Source organism: Somniosus microcephalus, chromosome 18 (assembly GCF_052327205.1).
Source record: "Somniosus microcephalus isolate GS21.2 chromosome 18, FLI_Smic_1.0, whole genome shotgun sequence".
NCBI lineage: Eukaryota > Metazoa > Chordata > Chondrichthyes > Squaliformes > Somniosidae > Somniosus > Somniosus microcephalus.
The window spans coordinates 33,701,131-33,715,867 of NC_141004.1; the positions used below are offsets into that span (position 1 = coordinate 33,701,131).

At 48.2% G+C, this 14,737-nt stretch overlaps 1 protein-coding gene across 2 annotated transcripts in view; it reads right to left on the reverse strand.

The window, feature by feature from the left end:
- The window catches only part of LOC147105205 (copine-8-like), a 776,136-nt gene that overhangs the window by 642,236 nt on the left and 119,163 nt on the right, over positions 1-14,737 (reverse strand). The gene's annotated exons all lie outside the window — the stretch shown is intronic.

Below are 14,737 nucleotides of genomic sequence, written 5' to 3' on the forward strand. Positions count from 1 at the left end.
ACGGAGAACGTCTGGAGGTTGGCATCATGCTCCTTCTGGTCATGACCAGCAATGGTGATATTAGCCAGATATGGAAAAGTGTCCGTTAAGTTCTCTAGTTTGACTAGGCTATCCATTGCCTGTTGAAAGACGGCCACCCCATTGGTGACCCCAAATTGAAGATGACAAAACTGGTAAAGCCGACCATTGGCCTCAAAGGCCGTATACTTTTTGTCAGAGTCCTTTAACGGTACTTGATGATATGCGCTCTTTAAATCAAAAGTTGAAAATACCTTGTAGTTGGCAAGGTTATTGACCATGTCATTGATGCGTGGTAGTGGGTAGGCATCCAGGTCGGTATACTGGTTAATAGTTTGCGAGTAATCGATGCAAAGATGTTTCTTGTGTTGCTTAAAAGGATTTTTAACAACGACGACTTGAGCCCGCCAGGAAGATGAACATGGCTCAATGATACCGTCAGCTAGAAGGCGAGTGATTTCTGCCTCGATAAAGGCTCGATCATCTTGGCTGAAACGTCGTGATCTAGTGACTATAAGCTTACATCGGGGGGAAAGATTGGCAAACAAGGAGGGCTCGTCAAGCGAAGCCGCCGAAAGCGCACAAAATGGTCCTTTGGAAATAGTAAGCTCCGGCTTTGACCCTCCAAACTCGAAAGTGAGTCTTTTGTGTTGTTTCTGGAAATCCTGTCCCAGGAGCACATCACTGCATAGGTTCTTGAGCACCCCGAGCGGGGTGGAGCAATAAGTGCGGCCATTGAGAATAAGGTCTACAAGACAAAAGCTGGAAGAATTGGTGGTCAGTGTCGTCAGAGCCATTGCAATTTCCCTGTTCAAGGGGTAAATACACAGTTTTAACTTACTGACAGCCCGCTCACTAATGAAGCTGTCAGAGCTGCATGAGACGATTAGTGCACTCAAAATGTGTCCATTTACCAAAACCTTCGTGGCTGCATGGGACAGACTTTGGGGAAAAACAGCTGTGATGGGAGGAGGGGCAGTTTTACCCTTGACAGCTGTAACCTTAGTGGTGTTTCTTGGGGGAGGAGCAGTTTTATAGATTGCAGCTGTAACCTTAGTAGTGGCTCTTGGGGGAGGAGCAGTTTTATAGATAGTAGCTGCAAAACTAACAGGAGCTCTCGACTAGTATACCTTAGAAAAGTGGCCTTTCTTACTAACAGTGGCTCTTGACTGGCATACCTTAGAAAAGTGATCTTTCTTACTGCAATGATTGCAGCTTGTGATACGAGCAGGACAAAATTTCCTATAATGGAACGCACCTCCACAGAAGATAAACTTCCTTCCAGATTGCCAAGATGCCGCTAGGGTGGGGTCATCATCAGTGTAGGTTTATAGAAACATAGAAGATAGGAGTAGGCCATTCGGCCCCTCGAGCCTGCTCCGCCATTCAATGTGATCATGGCTGATCATCCAAATGCAGTACCCTGTCCCTGCTTTCTCCCCATATCCCTTGATCCCTTTAGCCTTAAGAAATATATCCAACTCCTTCTTGAATATATTTAATGAATTGGCCTCTACTGCCTTCTGTGGAAGAGAATTCCACAGGTTCACCATTCTCTGGGTGAAGAAATTCCTCCTCATCTCTGTCCGAAACGGCTTACCCCTTATCCTTAGACTGTGACCCCTGGTTCTGGACTCCCCGACCATCGGGAACATCCTTCCTGCATCTAGTCTGTCTAGTCCTGTTAGAATTTTATAAGTTTCAATGAGATCCCCTCTCATTCTTCTAAACTCCAGCGAGTACAAGCCCAATCGACCCAATCTCTCCTCATACGTCATTCCTGCCATCCCAGGTATCAGCCTGGTGAATCTTCGCTGCACTCCTTCCATGGCAAGAACATCCTTCCTCAGATAAGGTGACCAAAACTGCACACAATACTCAAGATGTGGTCTCACCAAGGCCCTGTACAACTGCAGCAAGACATCCTTGTTCCTGTACTCAAACCCTCTTGCTACGAAGGCCAACATACCATTTGCCTTCTTAACCACCTGCTGCACCTGCATGCTTACCTTAAGTGACTGGTGCACAAGGACGCCCAGGCCTCGCTGCACTTCCCCTTCTCCCAATCTATTGCTATTCAGATAATAATCTGCCTTCTTGTTTTTGACACCAAAGTGGATAACCTCGCATTTATCCACGTTATATTGCATCTGTCATGCTTCTGCCCAATTACCCAACCTGTCCAAATCATACTGGAGTTTCTCGGCATCCTCCTCACAGCACACATGCCCACCCATCTTTGTGTCGTCTGCAAACTTGGAGATATTACATCTAGCTCCCTCGTCCAGATCATTAATATATATTGTGAATAGCTGGGGTCCAAGGACCAATCCCAGGAGTACCCCACTAGTCACTGCCTGCCACTCGGAAAAAGAGCCGTTTATTCCAACTCTTTGTTTTCTGTCTGCCAACCAGTTCTCTATCCAAGTCAATACCTTGCCCCCAATCCCATGTGCCTTAACTTTACACGCTAATCTCTTATGTGGGACCTTATCGAAAGCCTTTTGAAAGTCCAAATACACCACATCCACTGGTTCTCCCTTATCTATTTTACCAGTTACATCCTCAAAAAATTCCAGTAGATTAGTCAAGCACAATTTATCTTTTGTAAATCCATGTTGACTTTGTCCGATCCGGTCACTGTTTTTCAAGTGCTCTGCTATTACATCTTTTATAATGGACTCTAGCATTTTCCCCACTACCGATGTCAGGCTTACCGGTTTGTAATTCCCCGTTTTCTCTCTACCACCTTTTTTGAACAGTGGGGTAACATTAGCTACCCGCCAATCCATGGGTACTGTTCCAGAGTATCGAATTTTGGAAGATGACCAGCAATGCATCTACTATTTCTAGGGCCACTTCCTTAAGTACCCGAGGATATAGATTATCAGGCCCTGGGGATTTATCGGCCTTCAATCCCGTCAATTTTTCTAACACCACTTCCCTACAAATACTGATTTCTAGTAGTTCCTCCCTTTTGTTAGACCCTATGTTCCCCGACATCTCTGGGAGGTTATTTGTGTCCTCCTTTGTGAAGACAGAACCAAAGTATGTATTTAATTGGTCTGCCATTTCTTTGTTCCCCATTATAAATTCCCCTGATTCTGACTGCAAGGGACCTACGCTTGACTTAACCAATCTTTTTCTCTTCACATATCTATAAAAGCTAAAAGTTTCTAGGGTAGGGTTGTCATCAGCCAGGTTGGAGTCGTCATCCATGAGGGCTTCAGCCCGAGGCCGATCGAAGGAGTCACTAAAAGTGATAGCAGCAGCCAGTGCACGTGTTGAACGATAGGTATCTGCATACCTCTTTGCTAAGTCCAGAGAACATGCCTGGTCATAGGCAGCCTGTAACTTGAGGGTTTTATTCTCTACCAGACGCTGACGTATGAAGGGAGACGCAATCCCATTAATAAAGGAATCACGAATTAACTCGTCCTGGTACTGCTCATCTGTAAAAGCTTTAAGATTACAATCCTTGCTGAGCCTGCGAAGTTTCTGAAGGAATTCGTCAAGTGATTCCCGGGTTGTTGTCGAGTTGTGGCCAGTAGATGCAGAGCAAAAATTCCATTTGGGGACTTGACATATAGCTGCTGCAGTATTTGGATAGCGGCGTCATAGTCTACACAGTCTTCGATATAATCAAACACATGAGGGGATACATAATTAGCAAGTATCTCTAATTTATCAGGAACATTTTCACCACACACCCTGAGGAAGTTGCTGAAAGTACGATACCAGTGTTTCCATACCTTAGCAGCTGTAAGTGAATTCGGGTCCAGGTCGAGACGGGTGGGTCTGAGTAGTTTCTCCATGATGGATCGATTATTTGCCCGAGTTCCCTTCTACGGTTCAAGTCATAGCTGGCTGTTCCCGAAATCACCCAAAGCGTGGAGTCGATACCAAGTTGATTAAATTGACGTAATAAACCTCACTACGCACTTGGTTTGAGCATAAAGCAAGGCTTTAATCAACTTGTTTCAGAACATGGAGGTCTAGTTGTACTTCACTAGTTCCTTGTCTTACAAAATGTCCTTGGTAAGCTGGACCCACGCCCGAGTATTTATACTCCTTGGACGGTGCCACCAGCTGGCCGTCCAGCATTATTTCATGAGTAGTTTCTTGATGAATGATGAGATTTATAACAAACACTTTACACACACCAAACACACTTACCTTTGCACTCATGCACCCATCACTCACCTGACCCCTCCATGCCCTTCATCCTGACGGTCCGCCTCCTCTAACTTGACGTGGTTTGCAGCCGTCGAGAATCCCACACTTGAACATTAAAAATAGGGATGAGGCTAAAAACTGCCTGTTAACTACCTGTTAACAGGCTGTTAATTGGCACTAATCCCCTTCCCGCCTCGGGGAGGCGGGTCCCAGTGCAGGACGGGTACCCGCCTCCTTTGAAACTGGCATGGGGGCGGGATGGTGTCGGGACCCCCGATTTCAGGATTTTAACTCCCCACACGCCTCCAATCCTGCCTCCACGGCCCAATGAAAATCCTGCCCTATGTTTGCTGTTCAGTGCTGATAACCTTCATTCCCCCATAATGCCCATTTACATTTGTGTGTGTGTTAATATTTTGAGTGTTATTTCTTTATCTGTTAACAAGAAAAATTACAGCAAGTGCATCAGCAACAAATCTTGGCCTAGAAATTCAGTTGGGCGCGGCAGCCGTTAGCGCCTTAGGAGGAGTAGATTTCGAGCGCTAGGCGCTTAGCGGCCGGGCGCAGCGTGATCTGCGCCTTGCCCCAACTTCAGTACACATTTAGCGCCGGCGCAAAGTCTTAGCGCGTGCCCTGCTGCGCGTGCACATCATGACGTCATTTGCTAGTGCAACGCCTTTTGTGCGCCCCGAACCGGAACTTCACTCGCGCCGGCCCATTGTGCGTCGGGTGGCCCGAGCGACTGTGAAGTGGAACGGTACACAGCCCAGCCGGGCCGCGGGGAGCGCAAATTAAAGGGCACTTACCCAGCAGTATAAAGGCCAGCCATTTTGCAGCATTCACTCTTGTGCAACGGTTTTTTGGACAGAGACCAAGGAGGAGAGTTCACTGGTTTGGACCAACACTTGGCCAGGTATTTTTGGCTCAGGCCAGAGCTTACCAATTATCTTTGCCTTCATTCAGAGCTCAGTGTTTGCCAGCATATAATGGGGGCTGCATTGGGTGGCAACGCTGAATTTCAGCCTTATGCCAGAAGGGCATACAGACGCCGTGAGAGAGTGGCAGCCCTGGCTAGACGCAGAGGGGGCAACAGGCGTCGCCAACTGAGGCCTTACCCACGCAGGGTATACCGCCAGCAGACCTCCTATCTGACCATGTCTGCCGCGATGTGTGTTAGGAGGCTGCGATTCCGAAGGGAGGTGGTTGCAGACATCTGCCGGCTGCTTCAGAGAGATCTGCAGCCACAGCTGATGCGCAGGACGTCTCTGTCGGTGGCAGTGAAGGTGACGGTGGCTCTCAACTTCTATGCCTCCGGCTCCTTCCAATCCGCTACTGGGGACATCGCTAACATCTCCCAGTTCGCCGTGCATTGCTGCATCCGCCAGGTGACCGAAGCCCTTTTCAGAAGGAGACATCAATTCATCTCCTTCCCCATGACCCTGGACAAGCAGCAGCAGCGTGCAGTGGGGTTTGCAAGAATAGCGGGCTTCCCCATGGTGCAGGGCGCCATTGACTGCACGCATGTGGCTTTGCGGGCACCTCTTGAGCATGCCGAGGATTACCGCAACCGGAAGGGCTACCATTCCCTCAATGTACAGCTGGTGTGTGACCACAGGCAGCGCATCCTAGCTGTCAATGCCCGCTTTCCAGGCAGCAGCCACGATGCCTTTATCCTGCGACAGACAACTGTGGCTGACATGTTCCAGGCACAGCCTCCCGCAAGAGGATGGCTTATCGGGGACAAAGGCTATCCTTTGTGTACCTGGCTCATGACCCTGCTCCGCGCGCCCACGACCCCTGCTGAAGAGGCATACAACGAGAGCCATCAAGCGACAAGGAACTTCATAGAACAAACAATCGGCGTGCTCAAGCAACGGTTCCGCTGTCTCGATCGCTCCGGGGGAGCCCTCCAGTATTCGTAGGATCGAGTCTCCCAATTCGTCGTCGTTTGCTGCATGCTGCACAACCTGGCTATCCGCAGGACTCAGGCACTGCCACCTCACGTTGGACCACCACCTCAGGAGGAGGAGCAGGAGGAGCATGAGGACGACGAGGACGAGGAGTACCAGCCCAGGAGGGAGGCACAAGGTCCAAGGGCCGCCCGTCGGCGGCTTATTGAACGTCACTTCTAGGCCCCCTGTCAGGGAATGGCTTGTGCCAATGATAGAACATGATTGCAGCCGCTCCGCAAGCCCTCAGCCGGTTAAGGCAACAAACACTTCAAAGATCAAACATGGACAATGTGAATAAATAAAATGGTTTATTGTACAAACTCTGGGCCCTTCCCACATGAAAACCAAAAACAGACGAAACCCCCAAAAAACACTCAAACACATTACTCGCTCCCACAACCTGGAGAGGATTAACAAAATAGGGCAACTAAAATGGCCGTCATTCTCGGCCTTCGTCAAAAACAAACATCACATCATCGGCCTTCAAAAAACAAACATCCAATTCTTGGCCTCAAGAAACAAACACAAATGGCCACACATTCGACTATTTGGCCCGCTAGGGCGATGCCTTGGCCATCTTTGGGTGGCCCCTGCCCGCCCTGCTGCTCCGCCTCAAAGTAAGGCCATTGGCTGCTGCAAGGCTGGGGGCAGGCTCCTGAGGGGCACATGTCGTGACGTCAGATGCCCTTGGGGGTCGGCCTAGTCGAGGTCTGGCCGTCGAGCGGGCGGCTGTTGATTGCTGCAACTGTGGCTGGCCAGCATCAGTCACTGCAGCAGCTCCTGACAGCTCCACTGGGGGACTGGCAGTGGCGGCTGGAGGAATGGCGGCAAGCTGGCGGATGGCAGGCGCTCGCTGGTCGCCTGAGACACTGGCACTCGCCTGGGCCAGCACTGCAGCATGCGCACCAATCTGCCGAGGGACAGACCGCTGTGCTGCTGCAGCGCGCCGGGTGCCCTGGCGATGCCTGGCTGACACAGCGAGTGTGGCAGCAGTGAGTGCCCGTGTTGACCTGTTCACTGACCGCATCAGAGCAGCCAGTGACTGGACGGCACCACTGATCACCTGGCCAGTCGCTGACAGAGCTGCCCCGAATTCCGCCCGACTCGCTGCCTGATCTGCCCGGTATTCCGCCCGACTGGTGGCCTCTAAGGGCCTGAACTCGGCCACACTCCGAGAGAGGGAATCGATGGACTCAGGCAACCGTGCCACTGCCACCATGAGCTCCATGTGCCGGCGCTCCGAGTCCGCGGACAAGTCTTCGAGGCGTTCCATCTCCTCGGCGAAGAGCATCTCCTGACTGGAGGCCGGACTCTCCCTCTGGGGAGAAGGCCGCCGAGCTGGCCGAACCTTCCTGCGTTGCTGGAGGCCGCTGGGCCCAGCAATTGGACTCCCCTCCGACGCTTCCCCGCTCTGGGGAGAAGGCCGCCGAGCTTCCACCCCCCTCCCGCCTTTCTGCAGCCCGCAGGTCCCAGGAGCTCCCCTCCCCTTCGACACTTCCGCCACGCTGCCCTCCAGGGAAGACGTGTCCCCTACATTGGCCTGGGTGGCCGCGGCTGAGGGTTCCCCTGATGGGCCGCCTTCCTCTTGTTCCTCCTCCTGCTCCTCTTCGGAGGGTCCGTCACTGGCAAGTTCAGGGACCTCCTCTTCACCATCTGAAAGCAGGAAGGCACAAGAGTAGCTTTAGAGTGAGGAGAGGGCGTCAGTGCGGGATGCATGAGTGGTGGCATTCAGCGCATTGGTCGGACAGTGGCAAAGGATGTAGATCTGATGCGCAAGTGGGACGAGAGAGGTGCAAAAGGTGATGTCCTTACCATTGCTGCCCAGAACAGGGTCGGCATCTCCACATGCAACGGGCCCAATCACCCGGCCACCCATGAGGTGCTCCACGCGATGTTGCAGGTCGGTGAGTGGCTGGATATGGGGTCGGCCTCCCCCGGTCGCAGTCCGGCTCTTGCGATTATTCGCCAGCTTGGCCTGCAAGAGAAAGGACGGCCTCTAAGTACAGTGTGTCGCCGTGATCTTGTGTGCACTGCCTCCCATGGTGGAATAGCCTGGCCAGTGTGTCGCCATGATCTGGTGTGCACTGCCTCCCATGGTGGAATAGCCTGGCCAGTGTGTCGCCATGATCTGGTGTGCACTGCCTCCCATGGTGGAATAGCCTGGCCAGTGTGTCGCCATGATCTGGTGTGCAATGCCTCCCATGGTGGAATAGCTTGGCCAGTGTGTTAAGTGCAGAATGTGCAATTGATGCTCATGCCTGTCCCATAGCTGCTGGATGAAGGCTGGCCATTAGAGCTTTCAGGTCCCTTTGCCCATAATGTGAGGTGCACATGCAAGGATGAGGAGGTCACTGGAAAGGGTACTCACCCTGACAATGCGTGTGAGGTCATTTAACTTTTTGCGGCATTGGGCACCGCTCCTGGGGACGTCGCTGTTGGCTGACAGCTTGGTGGCGACATGCCTCCAGGCTCTCCTGTAGACGCGGACCGTCACCTTCTTGCCATTGTCCGGGTACAAAACATGGCGCCTCTTCTCCACAGCAGCAAGCAGCACACTCAGATCACGCTCTGAGAAGCGCTGCGCACGTTCACGGGCCTTCTCCATGTCTTCAGGCGCTATTTGGGTCCAGCAGCAGTGTTCAGGCCTAGCTGGAGGGCTCCACTATCCAGGGCGTGGCAGCAGACACAGTCGACCCTTCCCCCTTAAGAGCTGGCCGGCGCCAGGGTGTCTGCTGTCAATCACGAGATGGCCGCACCTGCGCTGCGCCCGGCCTCGGCGCTATCGATCACCACCTCTGGCTTAGCGCCCAAAGAGAGGCGTCCAGCAGCAGTTTTAGCGCTCGCCCGAACTCCTAGGGCGAAGCTAATGAATATCGGAGAAGTGGCATCGATTTGGCGGCGGACGCAAACTTTAGCGGACGCCCCACTTTAGCGCCCCAAAAGTGGCGTCAATGAATTTCTAGGCCCTTGTCTTTAATAACTCAAATGCCTTAGCTCCCAGGTATTTGGAAAAAAAAGAGTCCGTATTTTTATTCTCTTGGGCATTGCAATTATGTTAATTATTTTTGATTTACATGTGGAAATTCAGTTCATTATAAAATATTCTCCCTATAGCTCAAGCCAAAAGAAAGAATGAACTTTCATTTATATAGCATATTTCATGCTCAGGACATCCCATAGCGCTTTGCAGTCAATGAAGTCCTTCTGAAGTGCAGTTAATGTTGTAATGTTCGAAACATGGCAGCCAATTTGCGCACAGCAAGGTCACACAAACAATAGTGAAAATGACCAAATCATTTGGCCTTTTTTTTAATAATGTTGTTTGAGATAAATATTAGCTGGGACACAAGAATCTGATCTTTATAAAACTTGGCAAGTACACTAATTGAGCAAAAAGATCAAAATCATGAAGCATACTAACTAGACTTTATTTTCATATACAAATTTAATGATAAAATAAATTCTGCTCTGTAGTTAAATACCACAAATGCGCGTTACACAGGCAAATTCTATTTAAAAAGGATAGATTTCTATATCTTTCAGATTCTTTGACAGACATTTATTGAAGATAATAACCATCGACTGGAGATGACGTCAACTTTCCTTTACTCTCTTGAGCACTAATACTCGGATACTAGGCCATGAGCGGTGGTTGTAAAAGGGTAGCGATGTCATGGAAAGTTAGAATTTCCACTGCTACTTGTGTTTGTGCTGATATGTCGAATGAAAAATGTGTTCTGTGTTCCTAGTAATCTATTGGAATTCATTTGTATTTGCTCAGTAAACTCTCAGTTCTTGAGCCCATTTCCAATTTTTATCCAAATGTAAACTTCATCATAAACTGACTTGAATGAAAATGTTCAGGTCAAAACACAATTTTATTTCACAATTATAAAAAAGAAAGTTCACACTGATCTACATAACCATCAATGGAATTGTTAACTTCATGGCCTGGAGATTCCTCCACATTTGCACCCAGAATCTGGGCGCAAACCTATTATGAGGCCAGAGATTTTGGGCGTTAGTGAGCTAAGTGCGTAACTACAATAGGCCCAAGTCTGCTCAATCTTTTATATGTCTGTCCATCCACCCCTCCCTCCAAATGAACAGAACTGGCCACTCCCCTGACTCTCAAATATGAGTATGCTCCAGTTGGGCTTGTTCGGGGTCGCTGCGTTTCTCAACATTATGAACGGATTTTCAGGCGCAGCGGGGAACAAAGTTATTTTTCTAGTATTTTAATTGTAATTTTTTGAGCATTTAAAAGAAAATTATCCCGACACCAGCTCTGTACTTTGTTTCTTTTAATGCATTTTTAGGACAGAAGGATAAATCACATTAGAAATTGAAAAGCTTCCCCGATTGCAGGTTCTTAAGTGTGCCAGATGTGCGTGAATGATGGTTAAATGAGTTGAAACTTAAATTTTAATGGTCACAGAAGAAATATACTGGTGTGGGTTTGGCATTTCCTTGGGCCCTGATTGTTTCACTGATTTATGCCCATTTTAAATTTGGGCATACTCCAATGAGTTTGGGATGATAGTTGGGTATAACCGGACATCGGCAAAATGGGCGCAACATTTGGTGTATTTTCAGGTCTAACTTATGGGTTGCGCCCAAGGGGGAACTCCAGGCCCACATTTCGGGCTGGATTTTTCCAGCCTCAGCGGGTCCGGGGCGGGCGACGTCGGTGGCATGTGGGGACCTCACATCTGTCTCGATCCCAGCCTCCAAGAAGACATTCCGATGATGGGGCTTGTTAAGCCCATCCTGCGAGGTTCCCGGCCAATTAATAGGAAGCGGGTCTGATGACATCATTTGACGAGACTGATGTTGGGGCTGATGGTGTTGGGATTCTGAGGACCAAGGTGAGATTTTTTCAAGGGCACCGATGCTGATGGAATCGATGGCAGGTGAGGTTGAGAAGACAGAAGTAATCTGTCAATGTTGAGATAGGTTGTTCCAAGGAGGCGACAGTGGATAGAGAGATTACTCCAAACACTTCAGAAGTGCATAAAAGCTCAAAAGTGGGTTCCAAATACTGAATGCTGAAGCTTCTGAGATTGGAAAGTGACCAGCTGTAAAATGGTAGCTTTTATACCACCTTTGCAGCTGTGGCCTAATGAAACAAATGGAGAGTTGTTCAGAACCCGACATACTTACCTGGCATGATCCCTGAGCGACGGGAACCTCGAGAAAACTTGGGAAAATGCTTTGGACATGGGAAAATGTTGATTCAATTGCTTCAACTACCCTGCTAACTATCAGCATTGCCTGACCCGCCGCTTAATGCCGTGTCTGCAACGTGCAGGCAGAGCCGGCACTGGGGAAACTCACAAGGAGGCGGGTTCAGAGCAGGCCCTCCTCCAAACTCGCCCTCTGAGCGCCAGCAAAATTCAGCCCTTCTTGTGAGATTTGAAGTTGACCTGCAATTTGATATACTTCTATAAATGTTGCATACACACTTCAATAACACTTATGTATACACTAATTAAATGGCCATTGTAGAACATATATAGGCACGCACATATTTTGATTTTGGTGTTAAAGGACTGGGCAATGAGGCAGCAACTAAAGCCTGTGAAAATACTGACAGATAATAAGCAAGGTAGCTAATTGGAGTGTGAATAATGGAAGTTTTAGTGTAACAAATATTGAAAAAATCTGGGTTGGAACGAATTGAACTCCAACCTCATTAAGTGACTATCCATTAAACTAGTAATTTATGTGAGAATTGCTTTAGTTCGAGTATAAGACAATGATATTTAAGATACTGTATTTAATAGGGACAACTCATTAGTTATCCACACCAACTTTCAGGAGGTTTTATTCTTTTAGTTTCCTGTATTTTCTGCATTAACCACTTTGTCCTATTCATTTACATTTATATATTGCCTGTCAATTCTTTGTCACTGGTGATTTTCTGTCCATTTGTTATTTATGCTCAGACTTTAATAAAAAATCTGTTACTCTCATCTGAGTGTTTGGCCAGAATTTTCCAGGGTGGTAGCGGGCGCGATCGGTGGTGGGTCAGGAAAGTTGTTATTTTTGACAGCGGGTCGGGAACCCACTGTCATCCCTCCCCCACGCGCCTTTCCCCCAGGCGCGTTTGTCATTACGGAGCTGAGCCGACCAGCAGCGGCGGGGGAGCCAATTGCAATGATTATCAGGTAGTTTACAGGCACTTAAAAGCCTTTTTTCACTTACTTTTTAAATTTCCCTGCATGGCCACGGGACTCACGCAGCTCGGGAAGTACGTCTGCCAACCTAAGGCGGGAGTTCTATGGCCATTGCTCCAGTTGATTACTTGATGGCATTAAATTTACAGTAAAAGCTCCCACCTGACAGATGATCGCTTTTCTCAGGCAGAAGCTGTTGCTCAGTCCATTTCCAGCACAGATTCTGCAGGCTGCAAGTCTTTCCAGCAAAGTCTCCATCCAGTGTCATCTCATTGGAAAAACCTCTCTCACCATCGACAGATTGCTTCTGTCATCTGTACTTCACCTGCCATCTATTCCATCAACATGGGTGCCGTTTATACTGTCTCACCTTGGTCCTCAGAATCGGACCACGATGAGCCCCAACACCATCATCACCATCAGCACTAGCAACAACACCAACCTTCTCCGCAATCACCTGATGCTACACAGGACAGAGGTCATCAGCACCCGAGCACATTGGGCCAGGAGGCCAGGGATGGCCTCATCATGGCCAGATTTAGTTAATTTTATGCTGTACACGCATATGGCTGCGCCAGGTTGGCAGCATCCCACACCAACACCATAACACATCCCTACAATGACCAAGCCATTCCTTTCACACTCACCATCATTGCAGGATGGTACCGTTATGTCTCACCATTCACTGCAACTCATTAAGCCACTTCCAAAGGTGTACACAAATCCGTCCAAGACCGGAAAGTGTTGAAAATAAAGATTTTTATGTTTGACACCATATTAACAGAAACTTTACATAAACATTGCATAAAACACCCAAGTGGCTACCCTGGTTTGTTGTTAGTTGGTATGATTGGACTAGGATGAGGGCGAGTGTGAGGCAGAGTGATGGGGATGTGATGAGAGGCACAGCAGGATGAAGTTGAGTGTGGCTTTGTACTAACGTTTCCTGATCTAATGAGATCATTGAAATGTTTGCGGCACTGCACCCAGGTCCTCCTGACCACATCCCTGCTTGTGACCTCCTCTGCAATCTGCAACCTAGCTGTCTTGGTCCCCTGGGGAGTTCGCCCCCACCCATTGGAAGGGAAGAGGACCTCCCTGCGTGCTCGGAGTCATGGGAGAACCTGGGTGCAGCCCTCTCCCTCTGTGCAGTCATTGTCAGTGTTTGCAGCACTCCAATGCTATAGTGCACTGACAGCACTATGTTAGATCAAACTTCAAATCTAATGTGGCCATGATCCCATTACAGATACAGACTGAAAACGCGTCATGAATTATGTCACCAGACCCGCTCCGTCTCATTGGCCCAGGTAACGCGCTGGACAGGCTTAATAGGCCCCATTAAGGTAAGTTTATTTTCCACAGTGGGATGAAGCCAGCAGCGGGTTCCGACTCACCATGGACACTGCCCGCACCGGACCCGCCCAGGTAGGCAAAATTCCAGCCCTTGTCTTTCATTATTTATTCTCTTTCCTAGGTCATTTTGTTTTAAGTTTTATGTCCATCTTTTTATATTTCTTTCTTTCATCTAGTTCTCTTGTGTTTTTCTAAGCACGTTCTGTGGTGTTCAAAACTATCACATTAAAACTCAAGGCCATATATGTTTTAATCGCGAATCTACTATCTACTTTAAGATGGTGAGAATGACTACAATTCCTTTTGTTCCCCTAGCTTACAGGAGGGACTCAGGATCTACACAGACTGGGGTTATGAATCTGCTGCCCAGCACTTCTTGTAGCATTCATTTAACCAAAAGCAATAAAGTAAATGTCAATAAAGTGATAAGATATACCGAGGTTAAACACTGCTGCGGACTTACCACCATTAACTGATGCCAGAAATTCCAGCAAGCTGGCTAGCCATTTGGCACCCGGGATATCAGAATGATGTTTATCTATCTGGTGCAAGTTAAGGCTCTACAGGTGAAATGTTGCTTCATTGGTACATTTTTAAATCAACACTTAGCAAGTTTATAGGCATAAAATAACTTGGAATTGCTGTAGATACTGTTTTCATATATTAGAGAGAAAGAAGTAACATGAATATGAACATATCAAAATAAAGGTTCCAATTTTCTCTCCAGGTGGGTGGTCAAGTGACCCGCCGCAGGAAGTTTGAGACCTGGCCTGAAATGATTGACAAAATCAAATGACCCCATCTGGAGGGATAAACTTCTACTTCAGAAAATTTAAGAAAATAGATATGAGGGTTAGTTATTCAATATGGCTAGCCCAATCCTGTAAAATTTATACTACATAAATCAAGGTATTAAACTATCAAATCCCTACTAGTTCAGAACTTTGTTAAATGACAGTTTCAACTGGAATATCTTTATAACCTTCCATTTGTTTTGACCTATAGCAAGGTCTTGTTTACAGTTAGTGGCCATTATTCATTTAGCAGAAAAATTGC